This window comes from Coregonus lavaretus, assembly GCF_964263955.1.
Source record: "Coregonus lavaretus genome assembly, contig: SUPER_35_unloc_2, whole genome shotgun sequence".
Classification (NCBI taxonomy): domain Eukaryota; kingdom Metazoa; phylum Chordata; class Actinopteri; order Salmoniformes; family Salmonidae; genus Coregonus; species Coregonus lavaretus.
This window is the reverse complement of record NW_028167180.1, coordinates 1,958,327-1,973,955: the sequence shown is the minus strand read 5'-3', so window position 1 is coordinate 1,973,955 and position 15,629 is coordinate 1,958,327. Positions and strand designations below refer to the sequence as shown.

General features: G+C 41.1%; 1 pseudogene across 1 annotated transcript in view; it reads right to left on the bottom strand.

Moving 5' to 3' along the window:
* Positions 1-6,343: 6,343 nt before the first annotated feature.
* The window catches only part of LOC311110242 (semaphorin-4F-like), a 27,790-nt pseudogene continuing 18,504 nt past the window's right edge, over positions 6,344-15,629 (bottom strand). Inside the window, exon 14 of the transcript XR_014615148.1 lies at positions 6,344-6,865. The product of XR_014615148.1 is annotated as a semaphorin-4F-like (transcript). The remainder of the gene's footprint in view (positions 6,866-15,629) is intronic.

Here is a 15,629-nt window from a genome sequence, read left to right as displayed (position 1 = left end):
GGGTGACATTTGGGTGTAACATAACATTTTATGGTCTTAATTTAAGGTTAGTTAGGCATAAGGTTAGCAGTGTGGTTAAGGTTAGGCGTAAGGTTAAAATCAGTCTTTGCAGCTTGGCCAGATAGTTACAACCAAGTTTCCCTCTGTAACCACTAACCAGATCCACTCTCCTTCTTCTTGGCATGCGTCCTTGATCCTCCTTTATCTAGATTTTTTTGCTTAATCTGATTTATTTCAAGTTGCTGAATTAGTACTTGAATTTCCTGAATTAGCAGTTTCAGGACTGTTATGAGCCAATTGCTGAAGATTACTGTGACTTGCAGATAATGCTGTATGTGCTTAGCATTGCTAATAACAATGTCAACATGTTATTTTTTTCCAAAGGTTTTTTCATTTGAACAATGTCAACATTTGAGATACTTGTGAAAACTTGTCATGCACCTGAAAATAATAAATGACCTTGAATGCTACGTCTGTTAATTTCCATTCTTCCCCCTGATTTGGAGTACCTGTGGTGGTACTTATGAGCTTGCTTGTTAAAAGAGGACCCAAACTCCACACTAAATTGGTGTAGCACTTTTACATGTAATCCCTCATCCTCCTTACTTTCAAGGCTACTCATTAATAAAAAATAAAAAAATGCCCAGCCACTTTGTTTGTTATAAAACAGGGATGGGGCTGAAGAAATGTTAGCCTTATCGGGCCTAGCATAAACTTTGCCACAAGGAACAGTCTGCCGCTCTACCTAATCATTGAAACATGATACTTCATTATCAATGAGACTTTACAAATTCAAAGAAAATTGCAAGATTCCAGTTATACTCACCAGACCTTATTTCCAGTTGCGTCGCGTCTCCGGCTTCCTCTTCCGTTAGACACAGGTGTTCTTGTTTGTCTTCACAGGTGTTAGGAAGACGCTGGACAGTTAAATAGAACAGGCACTCATCTTTCTCTTCTGAATCAGAATCACCTTTATTAGCCAAGTCCATTTGTGGTGTTGTGTCATGAAGTGTTGCAAAGAAGCTGGAGACGTGGGAATCTTTAGTACAGGGATGGGCAACTGGTGGCCCGCAGTTGGGGAAACAGTTCAACAAAAATCCAGAAAATCACAATGTATGATTTTTAAATAATTAATTTGCATTTTATTGCATAACATAAGTATTTGATCACCTACTGATCAGTAAGAATTCCGGCTCTCGCAGACCTGTTAGTTTTTCTTTAAGAAGCCCTCCTGTTCTCCACTCATTACCTGTATTAACTGCACCTGTTTGAACTCGTTACCTGTATAAAATACACCTGTCCACACACTCAATCAAACAGACTCCAACCTCTCCACAATGGCCAAGACCAGAGAGCTGTGTAAGGACATCAGGGATAAAATTGTAGACCTGCACAAGGCTGGGATGGGCTACAGGACAATAGGCAAGCAGCTTGGTGAGAAGGCAACAACTGTTGGCGCAATTATTAGAAAATGGAAGAAGTTCAAGATGACGGTCAATCACCCTCGGTCTGGGGCTCCATGCAAGATGTCACCTCGTGGGGCATCAATGATCATGAGGAAGGTGAGGGATGCACAATCTGGACCCCTACAAATCATCTGGGCTAGACAAACTGGACCCTTTTTTTCTAAAATTAGCCGACAAAATGGTCGCAACCTCTATTACTAGCCTGTTCAACCTCTCTTTCGTAACGTCTGAGATCCCCAGAGATTGGAAAGCTGCCGCGGTCATCCCCCTCTTCAAAGGGGGTGACACTCTAGATCCAAACTGTTACAGACCTATAGCCATCCTGCCCTGCCTTTCAAAAGTTTTCGAAAGCCAAGTTAACAAACAGATCACCGACCATTTCGAATCCCAATGTACCTTCTCCGCTATGCAATCTGGTTTCCGAGCTGGTCATGGGTGCACCTCAGCCACGCTCAAGGTCCTAAACGATATTATAACCGCGATCGATAAAAGACAGTACTGCGCAGCCGTCTTCATTGACCTGGCCAAGGCTTTCGACTCTGTCAACAACCGCATTCTTATTGCCAGACTAAATAGCCTTGGTTTCTCAAATGACTGCCTCGCCTGGTTCACCAACTACTTCTCAGATAGAGTTCAATGTGTCAAATCGGAGGATCTGTTGTCTGGACCTATGGCAGTCTCTATGGGGGTACCACAGTGTTCAATTCTTGGGCCGACTCTTTTCTCTGTGTATATCAATGATGTCGCTCTTGCTCAGTGGCGGCTCCTGAAAAAATTCTCAGGAGGGGCAATTTTTCTGATGATTTAGGTGACCTACACACATTTAAAAAAATATATGTCCAGCAACAACATGAAGACAGGGGCAGCATATAAGTCAATACCAGAAGCATTTATTGACTGATCTGGGGAGATGGATTCCAGTTTCTGTGACAGATTATAAATAATCTCTGATGCCTTTGTTATATTAGCTTTTGGTTGAATGTACTGTCGTAGTAAATATATAATGTTATAGCTTGGTCTGACTAAAATCTTGTGCATGACCCATTTTGTGTTGGGCGTTTGTTTTCAATCAATGCTGTTCCTATCCTATAACAATGGACAAAAGAGTCCTATCTTGTCAGCCTTGTCAGCAGGTGGCCAAGGACAACACCCACGCCATAGGTCTCTCAGTTCTTCCAACTCACGAGTTCTTGCTCTGAGGACACACACACACACACACACACACACACACACACACACACACACACACACACACACACACATCATCACTGATAACACACACACACACACACATCATCACTGTTAAACACACACACACACACACACAAAAATCCCCTCTCTTTAGGCTGAACATTTGAAGACAGAGAACCCGACTCAGAGCCAATGCAACAGTGGAGGGGACCTCGCCCAACTCATCAGGACCAATCAGAAGATCAGAACTACTAGATTCAACCTACATCATTTATTGTATAAAATGTCTGCACAATGTTTTCGGGGCTCTCTTCAGATAGCTCCCTAAGAGTTTGACGAACGGGTCCGTGCACGCGATTCCAGATATCTTTACCTCTGAATAAACTGCCTTTATTATACCATATCCACCCTGTCCAAAGTCTCTACTTGGTCTCAGTTCTCCAGTAAACTTGTGATTATCAACAGTACACAACGGTAACAAACAATTGGGGGAACTCACGGGGCAGATAGTAAGGTCGCAGTGACACAGAAAGCAGTTCAATGTCGGGGTACAGAGTCGCTCTCTTACCAGGATCGCGGTCCGCTCTGACCAGGGTGAAGCCGGCCGGCTCCACTTCTCTGTCCGGGACTCTGTCATCCAGCCAAGTCTCCCAGCTGTATTGGATTCCGCTGCTAGCAGCGTTTTCATTATTTAGTCCGTTCGTAGCGGGTATGTACACGATCAACAAGATCAGTCCAAAACCAACCACTGGAAATCCATGGTTGGCAGAATGTTTGTAAACTAAGTCTACAAATTTAAAACATAAAATAACGCCACACTGCAGGTCGCAACAGAGACGCTGCTAGCCGCCATTTTCTTAGTTACGTTCATGGTTACGTCACGTATGACGAAAGCGCGTAAGTGCAAGCCCACAGACACCCATAGAGAATGTATTGAAAGCTTTGAAATTTGAAAAAAATAGATTTTACATGACAGGCTATGAGAGACTTCTGGGCGATTTTCAACTTGACTGAAATCGCCCCAAAAACGGGCGGGGCCATTTGAAGCACGACTTTAGCCTGATTTGACATTTAGTGGCAGTCAGATCAGATTACAACACTGATAACTACTGTTGCCGTGATATAATTGATTAGAAAAAAATCCCTTCCTTTTCCCGTTTGGCAGTGCGTCGCCCATATCGCCCTATTGAACAGGCCGTCCCTGCTCTTGCTGCTGGTGACTCTCAGATCCACCTCTACGCAGACGACACCATTTTGTATACATCTGGCCCTTCATTGGACACTGTGTTATCAAACTTCCAAACGAGCTTCAATGCCATACAACACTCCTTCCGTAGCCACCAACTGCTCTTAAACACTAGTAAAACTAAATGCATGCTCTTCAATTGAACGCTGCTGGCACCCGCCCACCCGACTAGAATCACTACTCTCGACGGGTCTGACTTAGTATATGTGGACAACTAGAAATGACTATGCATAAATAATTAACAGAGTAGCAGCAGCGTAAAAAGGATGGGGTGGGGGGGCAGTGCAAATAGTCCGGGTAGCCATGATTAGCTGTTCAGGAGTCTTATGGCTTGGGGGTAGAAGCTGTTGAGAAGTCTTTTGGACCTAGACTTGGCACTATGGCCTATTTATTGCCTTACCTCCATAACTTGCTACATTTGCACACACTGTATATATATTCTCTGTTGTATTTTTGACTTTATGTTTTGTTTTACCCCATATGTAACTCTGTGTTGTTGTTTTTGTCGCACTGCTTTGCTTTATCTTGGCCAGGTCGCAGTTGTAAATGAGAACTTGTTCTCAACTGGCTTACCTGGTTAAATAAAGGTTAAATAAAATAAAATAAAAATAAAAGGGATCAGCCCAGAACTACACGGCAGGACCTGGTCAATGACCTGAAGAGAGCTGGGACCAAAGAAAACCATTAGTAACACACTACGCCGTCATGGATTAAAATCCTGCAGCGCACGCAAGGTCCCCCTGCTCAAGCCAGCGCATGTCCAGGCCCGTCTGAAGTTTGCCAATGACCATCTGGATGATCCAGAGGAGGAATGGGAGAAGGTCATGTGGTCTGATGAGACAAAAATAGAGCTATTTGGTCTAAACTCCACTCGCCGTGTTTGGAGGAAGAAGAAGGATGAGTACAACCCCAAGAACACCATCCCTACCGTGAAGCATGGAGGTGGAAACATCATTCTTTGGGAATGCTTTTCTGCAAAGGGAACAGGACGACTGCACCGTATTGAGGGGAGGATGGATGGGGCCATGTATCGCGAGATCTTGGCCAACAACCTCCTTCCCTCAGTAAGAGCATTGAAGATGGGTCGTGGCTGGGTCTTCCAGCATGACAACGACCCGAAACACACAGCCAGGGCAACTAAGGAGTGGCTCCGTAAGAAGCATCTCAAGGTCCTGGAGTGGCCTAGCCAGTCTCCAGACCTGAACCCAATAGAACATCTTTGGAGGGAGCTGAAAGTCCGTATTGCCCAGCGAAAGCCCCGAAACCTGAAGGATCTGGAGAAGGTCTGTATGGAGGAGTGGGCCAAAATCCCTGCTGCAGTGTGTGTAAACCTGGTCAAGAACTACAGGAAACGTATGATCTCTGTAATTGCAAACAAAGGTTTCTGTACCAAATATTAAGTTCTGCTTTTCTGATGTATCAAATACTTATGTCATGCAATAAAATGCAAATTAATTACTTAAAAATCATACAATGTGATTTTCTCAATTTTTGTTTTAGGTTCCGTCTCTCACTGTTGAAGTGTACCTATGATAAAAATTACAGACCTCTACATGCTTTGTAAGTAGGAAAACCTGCAAAATCGGCAGTGTATCAAGTACTTGTTCTCCCCACTGTATGTAGACACTGATTTGGTGCTGGAGATAATGAATATAAGGTTTAAAAGTGGCAGAATTGCCCTTTAAGGCAACATGGCAATAATAATAATAATAATAATAATACAAATAATAATGATGTTTTTAACAAATTAATTCCATAGAATACTTTTATACATTCCAAAATTGCTTCTGACCAATCATATGGCCAAATAAGGATAATCTGGCTCCACAGTTCAGTTACAGTGCAAAGAGGACGTTTTGTCTTAAAAAATAGGAAGATCAGAGACAAAGAGTTTAGTTTATCATGATCTCCAATAGCTACTGCACATGTAGTATTCCTGGGGTCCACATAAAACGTACAAATACATAACAAAGTACAGAATAGTTATAGGCAAGAACAACATCAGATAATACATTAAAAATATATATTTAAAAATAAAGAGATATATATATAGAAAAGACACCAAGAGACAACAAAAATACTACTTATAGAGACAGAGAGAGACATAGAGAGACACAGAGAGAGAGAGACAGAGAGAGAGAGACAGAGACAGAGAGTGAGAGACAGAGAGTGAGAGACAGAGAGAGAGACACAGAGAGAGAGACACAGAGAGAGAGACACAGAGAGACACAGAGAGAGAGAGAAACAAAGAGAGAGACAGAGAGAGAGAGACAGAGAGAGAGAGAGACAGAGAGAGAGACACAGAGAGAAAGAGAGAGAGAGACACACAGAGAGAGACACACAGAGAGAGACAGAGAGAGAGAGAGAGAGAGAGAGAGAGAGAGAGAGAGAGAGAGACACAGAGAGAGAGAGAAAGACAGAAAGACAGAAAGACTTTTCTTCACAAAACACCCTGCCCCGATTGGCCGACAGGTGTGTCAATCACCACCAGCTTATTCTCATAGCAGGTGGGGCCCTGCCCCTGCTGTCCCTGATTGGCTCCCCTCCCATTTCTGTCCTCCAACGGGGTGTGCTGGGATGCCCTACAGCACAGCCTCTTCAGGAACACAGTGGCTCCTAAAGCTCCAACCAGCGCCCCCAGCAGGACACAGGTGATGTACACCCCTATCGGCGACCTCCACACCCCCGGGTCCCCCCTGCCTGATACTGGGGTCCTCCATGGTCAGCTGGTAGGAGGCTGTGAGGCAGGGCTTAATACCCTGGACTGGGCAGTGGCAGGAGTAGAGGCCCAGGCTAGATTCGGAGACGGTGACCTCCAGGTGGGAGTGGTGCTGCAGGGTGTGGCAGCCCTGGGGGCGCTCCCACACACAGGGGAGAGAGGAGAGGTGGGGGTGGTCACAGGGGAGGAGGACCACCAGGCCCTTCTTCACACGCAGCTCCTTCACCACAGGGGAACAACGACCTGAGTTGGGAAGAGGGTGGGAGAGAGGACAGAGAGAGGCAGAAGCAGAGAGAGAAAGAGGAGTTGGAGGGAGAGGAAGAGGAGGAGCGAGAAGGAAGGATGGAGAGTAAAAGAGAGAGAAAGGGAGAGATAGGAAGTATGGGACATGGGCAAGAGGAGGGAGGGAGTTACAAGGGGTGATGAGGGGGTGATGAGAGAGAGAGAGAGACAGCGAGACAGACAGAGAGAGAGAGAGAGAGAGAGAGAGAGAGAGAGAGAGAGAGAGAGAGAGAGAGACAGAGAGAGAGACAGAGAGAGAGAGAGAGAGAGAAGAAGGAGGGTAGAGACAGAGAGAGACAGAGAGAGAGAGAGAGAGAGAGAGAGAGAGAGAGAAAGAGAGAGAGAGAGAGAGAGAGAGAGAGAGAGAGAGAGAGAGAGAGAGAGAGAGAGAGAGAGAGAGATGACTGCCTCGCCTGGTTCACCAACTACTTCTCAGATAGAGTTCAATGTGTCAAATCGGAGGGCCTGTGGTCTGGACCTCTGGCAGTCTCTATGGGGGTGCCACAGGGTTCAATTCTCGGGCCGACTCTATTCTCTGTGTATATGAATAATGTCGCTCTTGCTGCTGGTGACTCTCAGATCCACCTCTACACAGACGACACCATTTTGTATACATCTGGCCCTTCATTGGACACTGTGTTAACAAACCTCCAAACGAGCTTCAATGCCATACAGCACTCCTTCTGTAGCCTCCAACTGCTCTTAAATGCTAGTAAAACTAAATGCATGCTCTTCAATCGAACGCTGCTTGCACCCGCCCGCCCGACTAGAATCACTACTCTCGGCGGGTCTGACTTAGTATATGTGGACAACTAGAAATACTTAGGTGTCTGGTTAGTATGGTATTATTTTATGTATCATTAAGGCAAATGTAGGGAGAGGTCAAAGGTAAAATAATAATATTAGTAATAAGCATGGATATGTTGTAAAATTAAAAACCTATATGCCTTAAAATGTTTATGGATTGAGAACCAGTTGAAAGGTTAATACAGAGCAGAGACATTTATGTGTTTTTCATGGACTCTCGGCAGATGGTCTGGGTATGTCTATGACATGTGATGTACATACTACTCCTCGTGATGGCTGCGTGGAGATTGGAGTAACAATGGACCTAGTGTTATCATTTGTTTTGCTTATGACCCTATGACCTGACACATGGCCACATGCACATAATCTCAAGGGCCAGGGAGGATGGTAAATGATAAATGCCTTAGTGTATGTATGTGTATTATTTTTGAGAAAGGGTCTGCCACCAATATAATGAGATAAGAGGAAGAGGTCATATGGAAAAGTTCACATAGCCTTTTTGGAGAAAAACAACATGTGACATCTAGACGTTGAAAGATAAGGGTGGCGTGGCCATGAAAGAAGTTAATCAATTACCCTAGGGGTAGTAACTGTGTATGCTATGTAAGGGTGACTATGCGCTTGTATTTGTATAAAAGGAGATCTTTGAGCCAAGGAGAGCCAGTTGTTGCTCCATGGAGCAAAACTCAGGCTTTGTTATGCAATAAAGTCTAATTCTTGAATTCACAGGCTCCGATGTCTTGAGAGATATTTTTGAGTTGATGATCTAGTCAAATGTTTCTACAACATAATTGGCACCCCAGATGGGACATGATAGGGATCAGTGACGGTATACATTTGCAGTTGTGAAACGGCTTGGACGGACCATACAAACAAAAGCGGCCGCTTTTAAAAGGTAAGCCAAGTTCTTACTTAAATAGTATAACGTTTGTGTGGTCCGATCCGGGGCTCGGCAACATCTAAAGAAATACCAAGTAGGTCTCTCCAAATTTAAGAACCAGAAAGTTAGACACTAGGAGCTTTTGAATTTAAGATTACATGTCGCTGTTGTTTGTCTGAACCGTCTGTTCAATTGAATTGATTCATTTGATTCATTTGATTCAGTTGATTCATCTTGTTGATCACTTTGTCTGGGTCATTTCGACACGGGTGGTTGTACAGCTGGTTGAGCGATCAGACAATAACATGTTAAGTCCTGCAGATACCGCTTTAGACGTGTTGGGGGAGTGAATCGTCTTGAGGACTGCTTAGGTAGGCAGAAATCCTGTGTAATACCGCTTCTTTTTCTGTGTTGAGGAAGTGTAACAGAAAAAATAGGGCAGAATTTACAGGTCGCTTAGGAAAGCGTAGTAAAAGTCCAGGTGTGTTGTGGAAGTGTAACACCTAGGGGGCTAAGTAAATACAAATCCTGTGGATACCGCTTTGGAGAGCTAAAATTAGCATTCCATAGGACTGAACGGGCAGGTCATCATCCTGTGTTGTGGTTATGCCAAAATTAGGTAGGGTCTATCAAGTAAAAAAGTTAGGTCATCCTGAGTAGGTGAACGGGTTAAATAGCTACAAGGGCTTCAAAATTTTGATAAAGTGTTATATATAGAGTAGGTCTGCTCATCTCATATGGGGAATGGGTTGCTTGGGCGGCTGTGAGTCATTCAACTGTCTGATTCATTTGGGCACAAGTGGCTGCTCATCTATATGACTGAGAATAATGAGAAATCCTGCAGATAACAGCTTATTTTCTGTGTTGAGGAGAGAAGCTGTGTTTGAGGTCGTTTGAAGTGTCGGTGTTTGGTGGAGAAAGGTTGGCGCACCTGTCCTGGACCGCTGTTTGAGTATAACCTGGTAGGAAGGACGCACCCGGTCTCACACCAAGAGAGGAAGAGTGAATGGAGCGTGGATATTCATTGACTAACTGAGTGTAGAAAATTCACGTTACCAGGAGGGGTAGAATAAATCCTGTTGGAGGAACAGGTCACATGTATCGGTGTGGTCATATGACGTCTATGCATTGTATTTTGATAAATCTGTTAGGGTATGTTTCTGACATTATATTTAGAAACTTTAGAGGAGATGCAGTATTATGATAAATTGACTACAGTAAAATAATAACTAGGATAGGGTTAACATTCCAAATTTGGGCCCTTTGATAGAGTAAAATATTCCTGTAGGTTATACAAAGTAATTAAAGGCGTTTAAGAACAACATTGTATAAATATGGAATAAAAGTGGTATAATGATGTAAATTAGTCGCACTCTGAAGTTTGAATGATGAGATATAGAGGTGTGTTTGATAATTATATATACGTTGGAATAATACGTTTTTCTTGTAAATTATATCTTGGAGTTTCGTACAACAATGCCTGTCATAGAATTTTGTAAGATCAGGGAATAGTGACCAGCATATATGATTCTAGGAGGATTCTATGACTGAGGGAAAGGATTTGGGTAATTTGTTGTTTGTTCCGCTGAGACTAGATGGTGATTAACTGATTTATGGCAATAAAGAATAATTAGAAACATGAATGGTTTGGTAGATATGAATATATTGGAATATAATGAATTTTATGTGAGTCTGATTTAATACGAGGGATTGGATAAAATTATAGGTGTGGACTTGCCCAAACACGTAGACGTACGTGGAAATGGGAGAGAGTACATAGGACAGGTGTTGGAATTAAGCATTATAATAAACTATCTATTATTTCAGAAGCAGATATATAATTCATTTGGTTAGGTCGTTAGATCTGTTTCCAAATCAATGAATGTGGGGTTTGACTTGTTGACTGCTAAGTTGATTACGTTGAGCGTATGAGATCTGTGTCCTTCAAAGCTATTTTCTGATAAAGTGTGGTATGAGCCAGATACTAAAACTACTGACCATTATCATTGGAATAAAGGAGGATTAACTTGTCATTTCAATAAAGCATAGATTCTGCATCGCTGAACAGAGTCTAGGTTTTCTAAGTATAGTTTAGCTATAGTTGTGGGTTGTTTAGATTGAAGGAACAGTCAGGATAAGATTGGAAGATCTAGTAGCCTGCGTCTTTTCAGACTGAAGGACTCACTTATTCAACGGGAAGGAGTGAGGAGTGACTATAGTCTGAATAGCGTACTGGCAATTGCGATAGAGTTATGGCCATAATTTTAATTGTTTAGGTAGACTGGAATGAAAGTAAGGTATTTTAATATTATGAATATACATATATTATTAGTTATTGTTGGGATGTGAATAGATTTTTCTAATGCCATGAATTAGTTTCCGGTAAAAAGAGAGTCATACTTGTTTGACTGTATCGAGCTGAAAGAGTTATTTAAAGAAAGTTTGAATAGTTGGATGGAAAACATTTATTTGACAAAATTCTAATTGTTATTACTTTATTCTATGGTTTGCGTGACATCAGTAATGTATGCGGATTGTTGAATTCTAGAATGATAATGTATTCTCGTTACGTGAATTAGTGGATGCAAGAAGCTTTGGCTATTATGCTATAGTGGGTTCTAGATTTGTTGAATAAACAAACTCATATTTTAAGCTAAAGTAATGCAATAGGCTACAATTATAACATTATCAGAAAAAGGCACTATACGTTCATCTGTGGTCCTCTGTAGCTCAGTTGGTAGAGCACAGTGCTTGTAACGCCAGGGTTGGGTGTTCGATTCCCAAGGGGGGCTAGTATAAGTATAATAATGTATGAGCCCACTAATTGTGAGTCGCTTGGAATAAGAGCATCTGCTAAATGACTAAAATGTTAACGGAGAGGAGACTACGTGGTAGTAATTTTTAGTCATTGAATGAGGTTTTGCTAGATTAAACGAGTGACAATGGTGAAATATGTCTATAGATAAATTGGATTGTGATAAATGGATGATTTCAATATATGATGGTGAACTATAGCAAGTGTTTGGTGTTACTTGTAGCTTACTTAGAAAGGATATATAATAGATTCATTCATTCTGATAAAGGCGGAGTGATGGTATAATTGTGTGGCTATGATTTTAGTTGATTACAAGAGAAATAGGATATAGTTTACGACGCATGGAGAAGTGAATGTCTTATATGGTAATAGATCAATTGAATCAAACATGACGTTACTACGGCAATTTAGGATGGTTAATGTTGTTAAGTTCGTTTTTAAACCCTATGATAGAGGTAAATGCAGAACGCTGTTTGAAAGTGGTTTATTAGGTCTGCTAGGAAAAATTGAATAATTTCCATTTTTGTCTGTGGATGTTGGACATTGGGGCTTGCTGAAACGTGAGAGCGCTATAAGGGACATTATGGGTTACGTTAACGTTAGGTGTACGGGGATTGCGTGTTTTTTGGGAGGTCGTGGAAGGTTGAATGTTATCGGCAGGAGATTGCTAGCTAGTTAGCGGTGAGAGCTAGTGTGGTTTTCGTTGGGTGACGTCACTTGCTCTATGAAATGGAAGTAGATGCTTTGTGTGGCACTGGTGGAGCGACGGGTAATGGTGCTTCGATGGTGAATGTTGTCAATGTGTGCAGAGGGTCCCTGGTTCGAATCCAGTAGGGGACAGAAAGCAAATCTTTTACATTGATGCTATTGATGTGAATTACTGGTTTCATTGATAGCATTATAGGAAAGATGTTGTCCTACCAATCCATGTCGGATAGGATAACATAGTAATTGAAATTGCATATTGGTGAATTGGATGTTTTATTGGTTTTTACTATAAATATAAAATAATTTGTCATCTGTTGAGGTACCGTTATGAGGGAAATTAGCGGTAGAGTATGATAGATATTGTAGAGGGTTTAAAAATAAGTTAATTGGGTGATGAGACAGGTTGACTTGATGTTGAATGGGATTGTTTAATATAAGTAATTATTTTTACTTAGGAGAATGAGAATATGTTATTAGGTAGTATTGCTTTGTGGAAACGATTAACTAATGAAGAACATGTCTCGATAGTTGAATAAGGAACGATATTTGATAATTGATCATTTTATTATGACATTATATAGTTTGTTTAAACAGCAGTGAGTTATGATGATGGTTTATTACTTCAGATAACGATAAATTGTTTATAGTACGTTGAACCTTGGGAGGTAGTTGTTGCTGTTGACTTGATGGATTAAGTAGACATCTTTTTATGGGTTTTGGATTATGAAACAATAAGTTTGTATTTAAGAAAAAGAAAAAGAAAACATCAATGCAACAGTTTGCGACGTTTAAATTACTAAAATGGGGTTATAGATTTATAGTGGAAGGTGTAGTTAACTTAATAAAATGTGTTATTATCTAGTGTCTTCTAAGTGGGAGTTTTCTTTTAAGGGTTGATGGGAGTCTCCTATAATATTATGTTAGGGGTGAGATAGGAATGGGGAGATATGTATGATGTTTTGTGTGTAATTACTATCTTTGGATTGTTGATTATATGTTAACGACATGTATACTCTCTTCCAGGAACATGGGGATTTCTTAATTGGGAGGTTGAAAAAGTCTGTCGGCTAGGGTGGAACTAGTTAGTAAAATTAAGTAGTTTTATTTTTAAGTTGTCATAGGGAGCTACAAAAATAAATAAGGCCTGGCCATTTTTGTTTGTTTATTGTTTTACTATATGGTGTTCAAATAACCACAAACAAACTACTTAGTATGAAATGTTAGTTGTATAGGATTTGTATTTCTATTTTTTTTTTTTTTTGATGGGATGGAAGTGAAATATCTTAAAGGGGCATACGCATGTAATTTGGGTTTTATTTACTGAGGGATAAGTAAATAGGTATGATTTATTTTGAAAAGAGCTATACTAAGGAATTACAACATTTATGAAAGGTTTTGATGGTTGTTAGAAGTAGTATACTATAGGATGAAACAATTCATTGAATGATTTCAATGACCTCTGAAATCTGTCCTGGCTTTATAGTGTGACCTGATCACCCGCACTATGAATTCTAGAGGCATGCTGAATTAGGGGGTTAGATAAAATAAGGATAATTGTGAAGAAGTTTATAATTTGGAAAAATCCTATATATAAATTAGTCTAAACAGGACAAGGATGAAGTGAGAGAGTTAGTCCTGAAGGAGAAGTATTCCTTGAATAGTGTTATGGAATACAGTTAAGTAAAGATATGCTCAAGGGTTGTCATTTTAAGGTTAGTTATTATTTTAGGTTTGATAGGCAATATTGTTTTGTTTTGTTTTTGTACACATGAATCACGATGTGATGCATGTGTCCGAGGGGGGAAGTTGGGATTACAGAGGTTTTAATGTTTTATTATGGTTTTGTGGGGAAGTATGCAAGGTGTATTAAGGATGTGAGCAGTAGTAATAATGTGTTATGGGTTAGGTTAAATCAAAGTAGTAATAATGTGTTATGGGTTAGGTTAAATCATTTTTTGTTTTTGTGATAGGAGGCATGGTGTAGAGGTGGTCTGTCAATGAAATAAGTGGACTACAACAAGCTGGAAGCAGGTGTGCTTCATAATCTCAAGGCTTCTCTTGACGGATGAGAGGACATAAGTAGCATACTGTGTCTCACCTAACCTAACAATGTTCTTAAGATTTTCTTTTCATGGGTGAAGATAGCTATGCCCAACTGAGTAGGATAATCTGAGTATTTTCTGTGCCCTGGAGACTATGTGATGGCAAAAGACTACAGAAGAAAGAGCTGGAAAGACCCTATGTGGAGGGGCCTGTACCAGGTGTTGTTGGCTACCTTAATGATGGTGAAAGTGGTGGAGACAGATACTTAGATTCATGTTTCCCACTATAGGAGTGTTCCAACCTCAGCCATTGGGTAGCATTGTTGTTTTTTGTGTGTGTCTGTGCTTGTGTCTTTGCAGCAGTAACTCTGAGCTTCCCTATGGGAAGGCTGATAGAAGGACACTTTTCACAGACCGATGTCGATAGATTGAGAGGGACTTTGGCTGATCCGGAGACCCTAGTGACGGGGGAAGGTTAACAACTGAAGTGACCATACACATCGTTGTCCAGGTTATACCAACGATGGTACGGATAGAGGGGAGTATCGGGTATCATCTTAACCATTGTACCAGAGTGAGGGAACTGATGATTAAGAGACTTTAAGGACCTTCCAGATCGCCGAGAGATTCCAGACCTCCAAGACGCACCAGATATCCTTATCATTGATTTCTCTACACTTGACTAGTTACCTGAGAATAAGGGGAATGGAGTACTGATAATAATAAAGAGCAGAAGGAAGAGACACAGAAGAGATCACTATTAGAATACAAGGGTTAAAATATTATTGGTGTGTGAGAAACCAGCACAAAGAGTATGGGGAAGTCACATGGGGTAGTGTGACCTTAAGATAATGAAAGAAAGAGACAGGTGAATCATAGAAATAAGGAGAACAGTCCAATACCTAGATAAACAATTTGATGTAGTATTTGGTGTTAGATTTCCAGGGGGAAGTGTTATTGGAGTAATTATTCCTTGGGAAAGTGCATTAAACCCTGTATATGTTAGGGCCATACCAAATACAGAAGAAAGGGAATTGAAGGAGCCGTTAAACAATGATTGATATAGATGAGTACAATATATTATATTACAATTAAATAAAGAAAATAGTCTAATATGCACCACATCTCCGTTTAAAGAATTAACAGTAGTTCAAAATTGTCAGCTTCCTGCCTCCTGTTTGTCTCCGGGCCTCTAGAGGTCATCTGTGTTCCCCTCTGCCTTAGTTCTTCCTCGTGTGTCCTTATTAGCTTTATCCAGGTCACCTGTGCCTTGTTTCCCCTAGAGTATTTTAGCTGTGTTTTTTCCCCTTGTTCCTCACTTGGTTTTTGAGTCCTGGCTATGTGTCTCCTGCTGTGTCCCACAGAGTCTTTCCGAGTAAGCTTTTCTAAGTTATCTTTATTTTGTTTTTCTCCCCTCGTGGAGTTATTTTGTTTTTCCTCCTGTTTTGTTTACTGTACCTCTGTTAGTATACC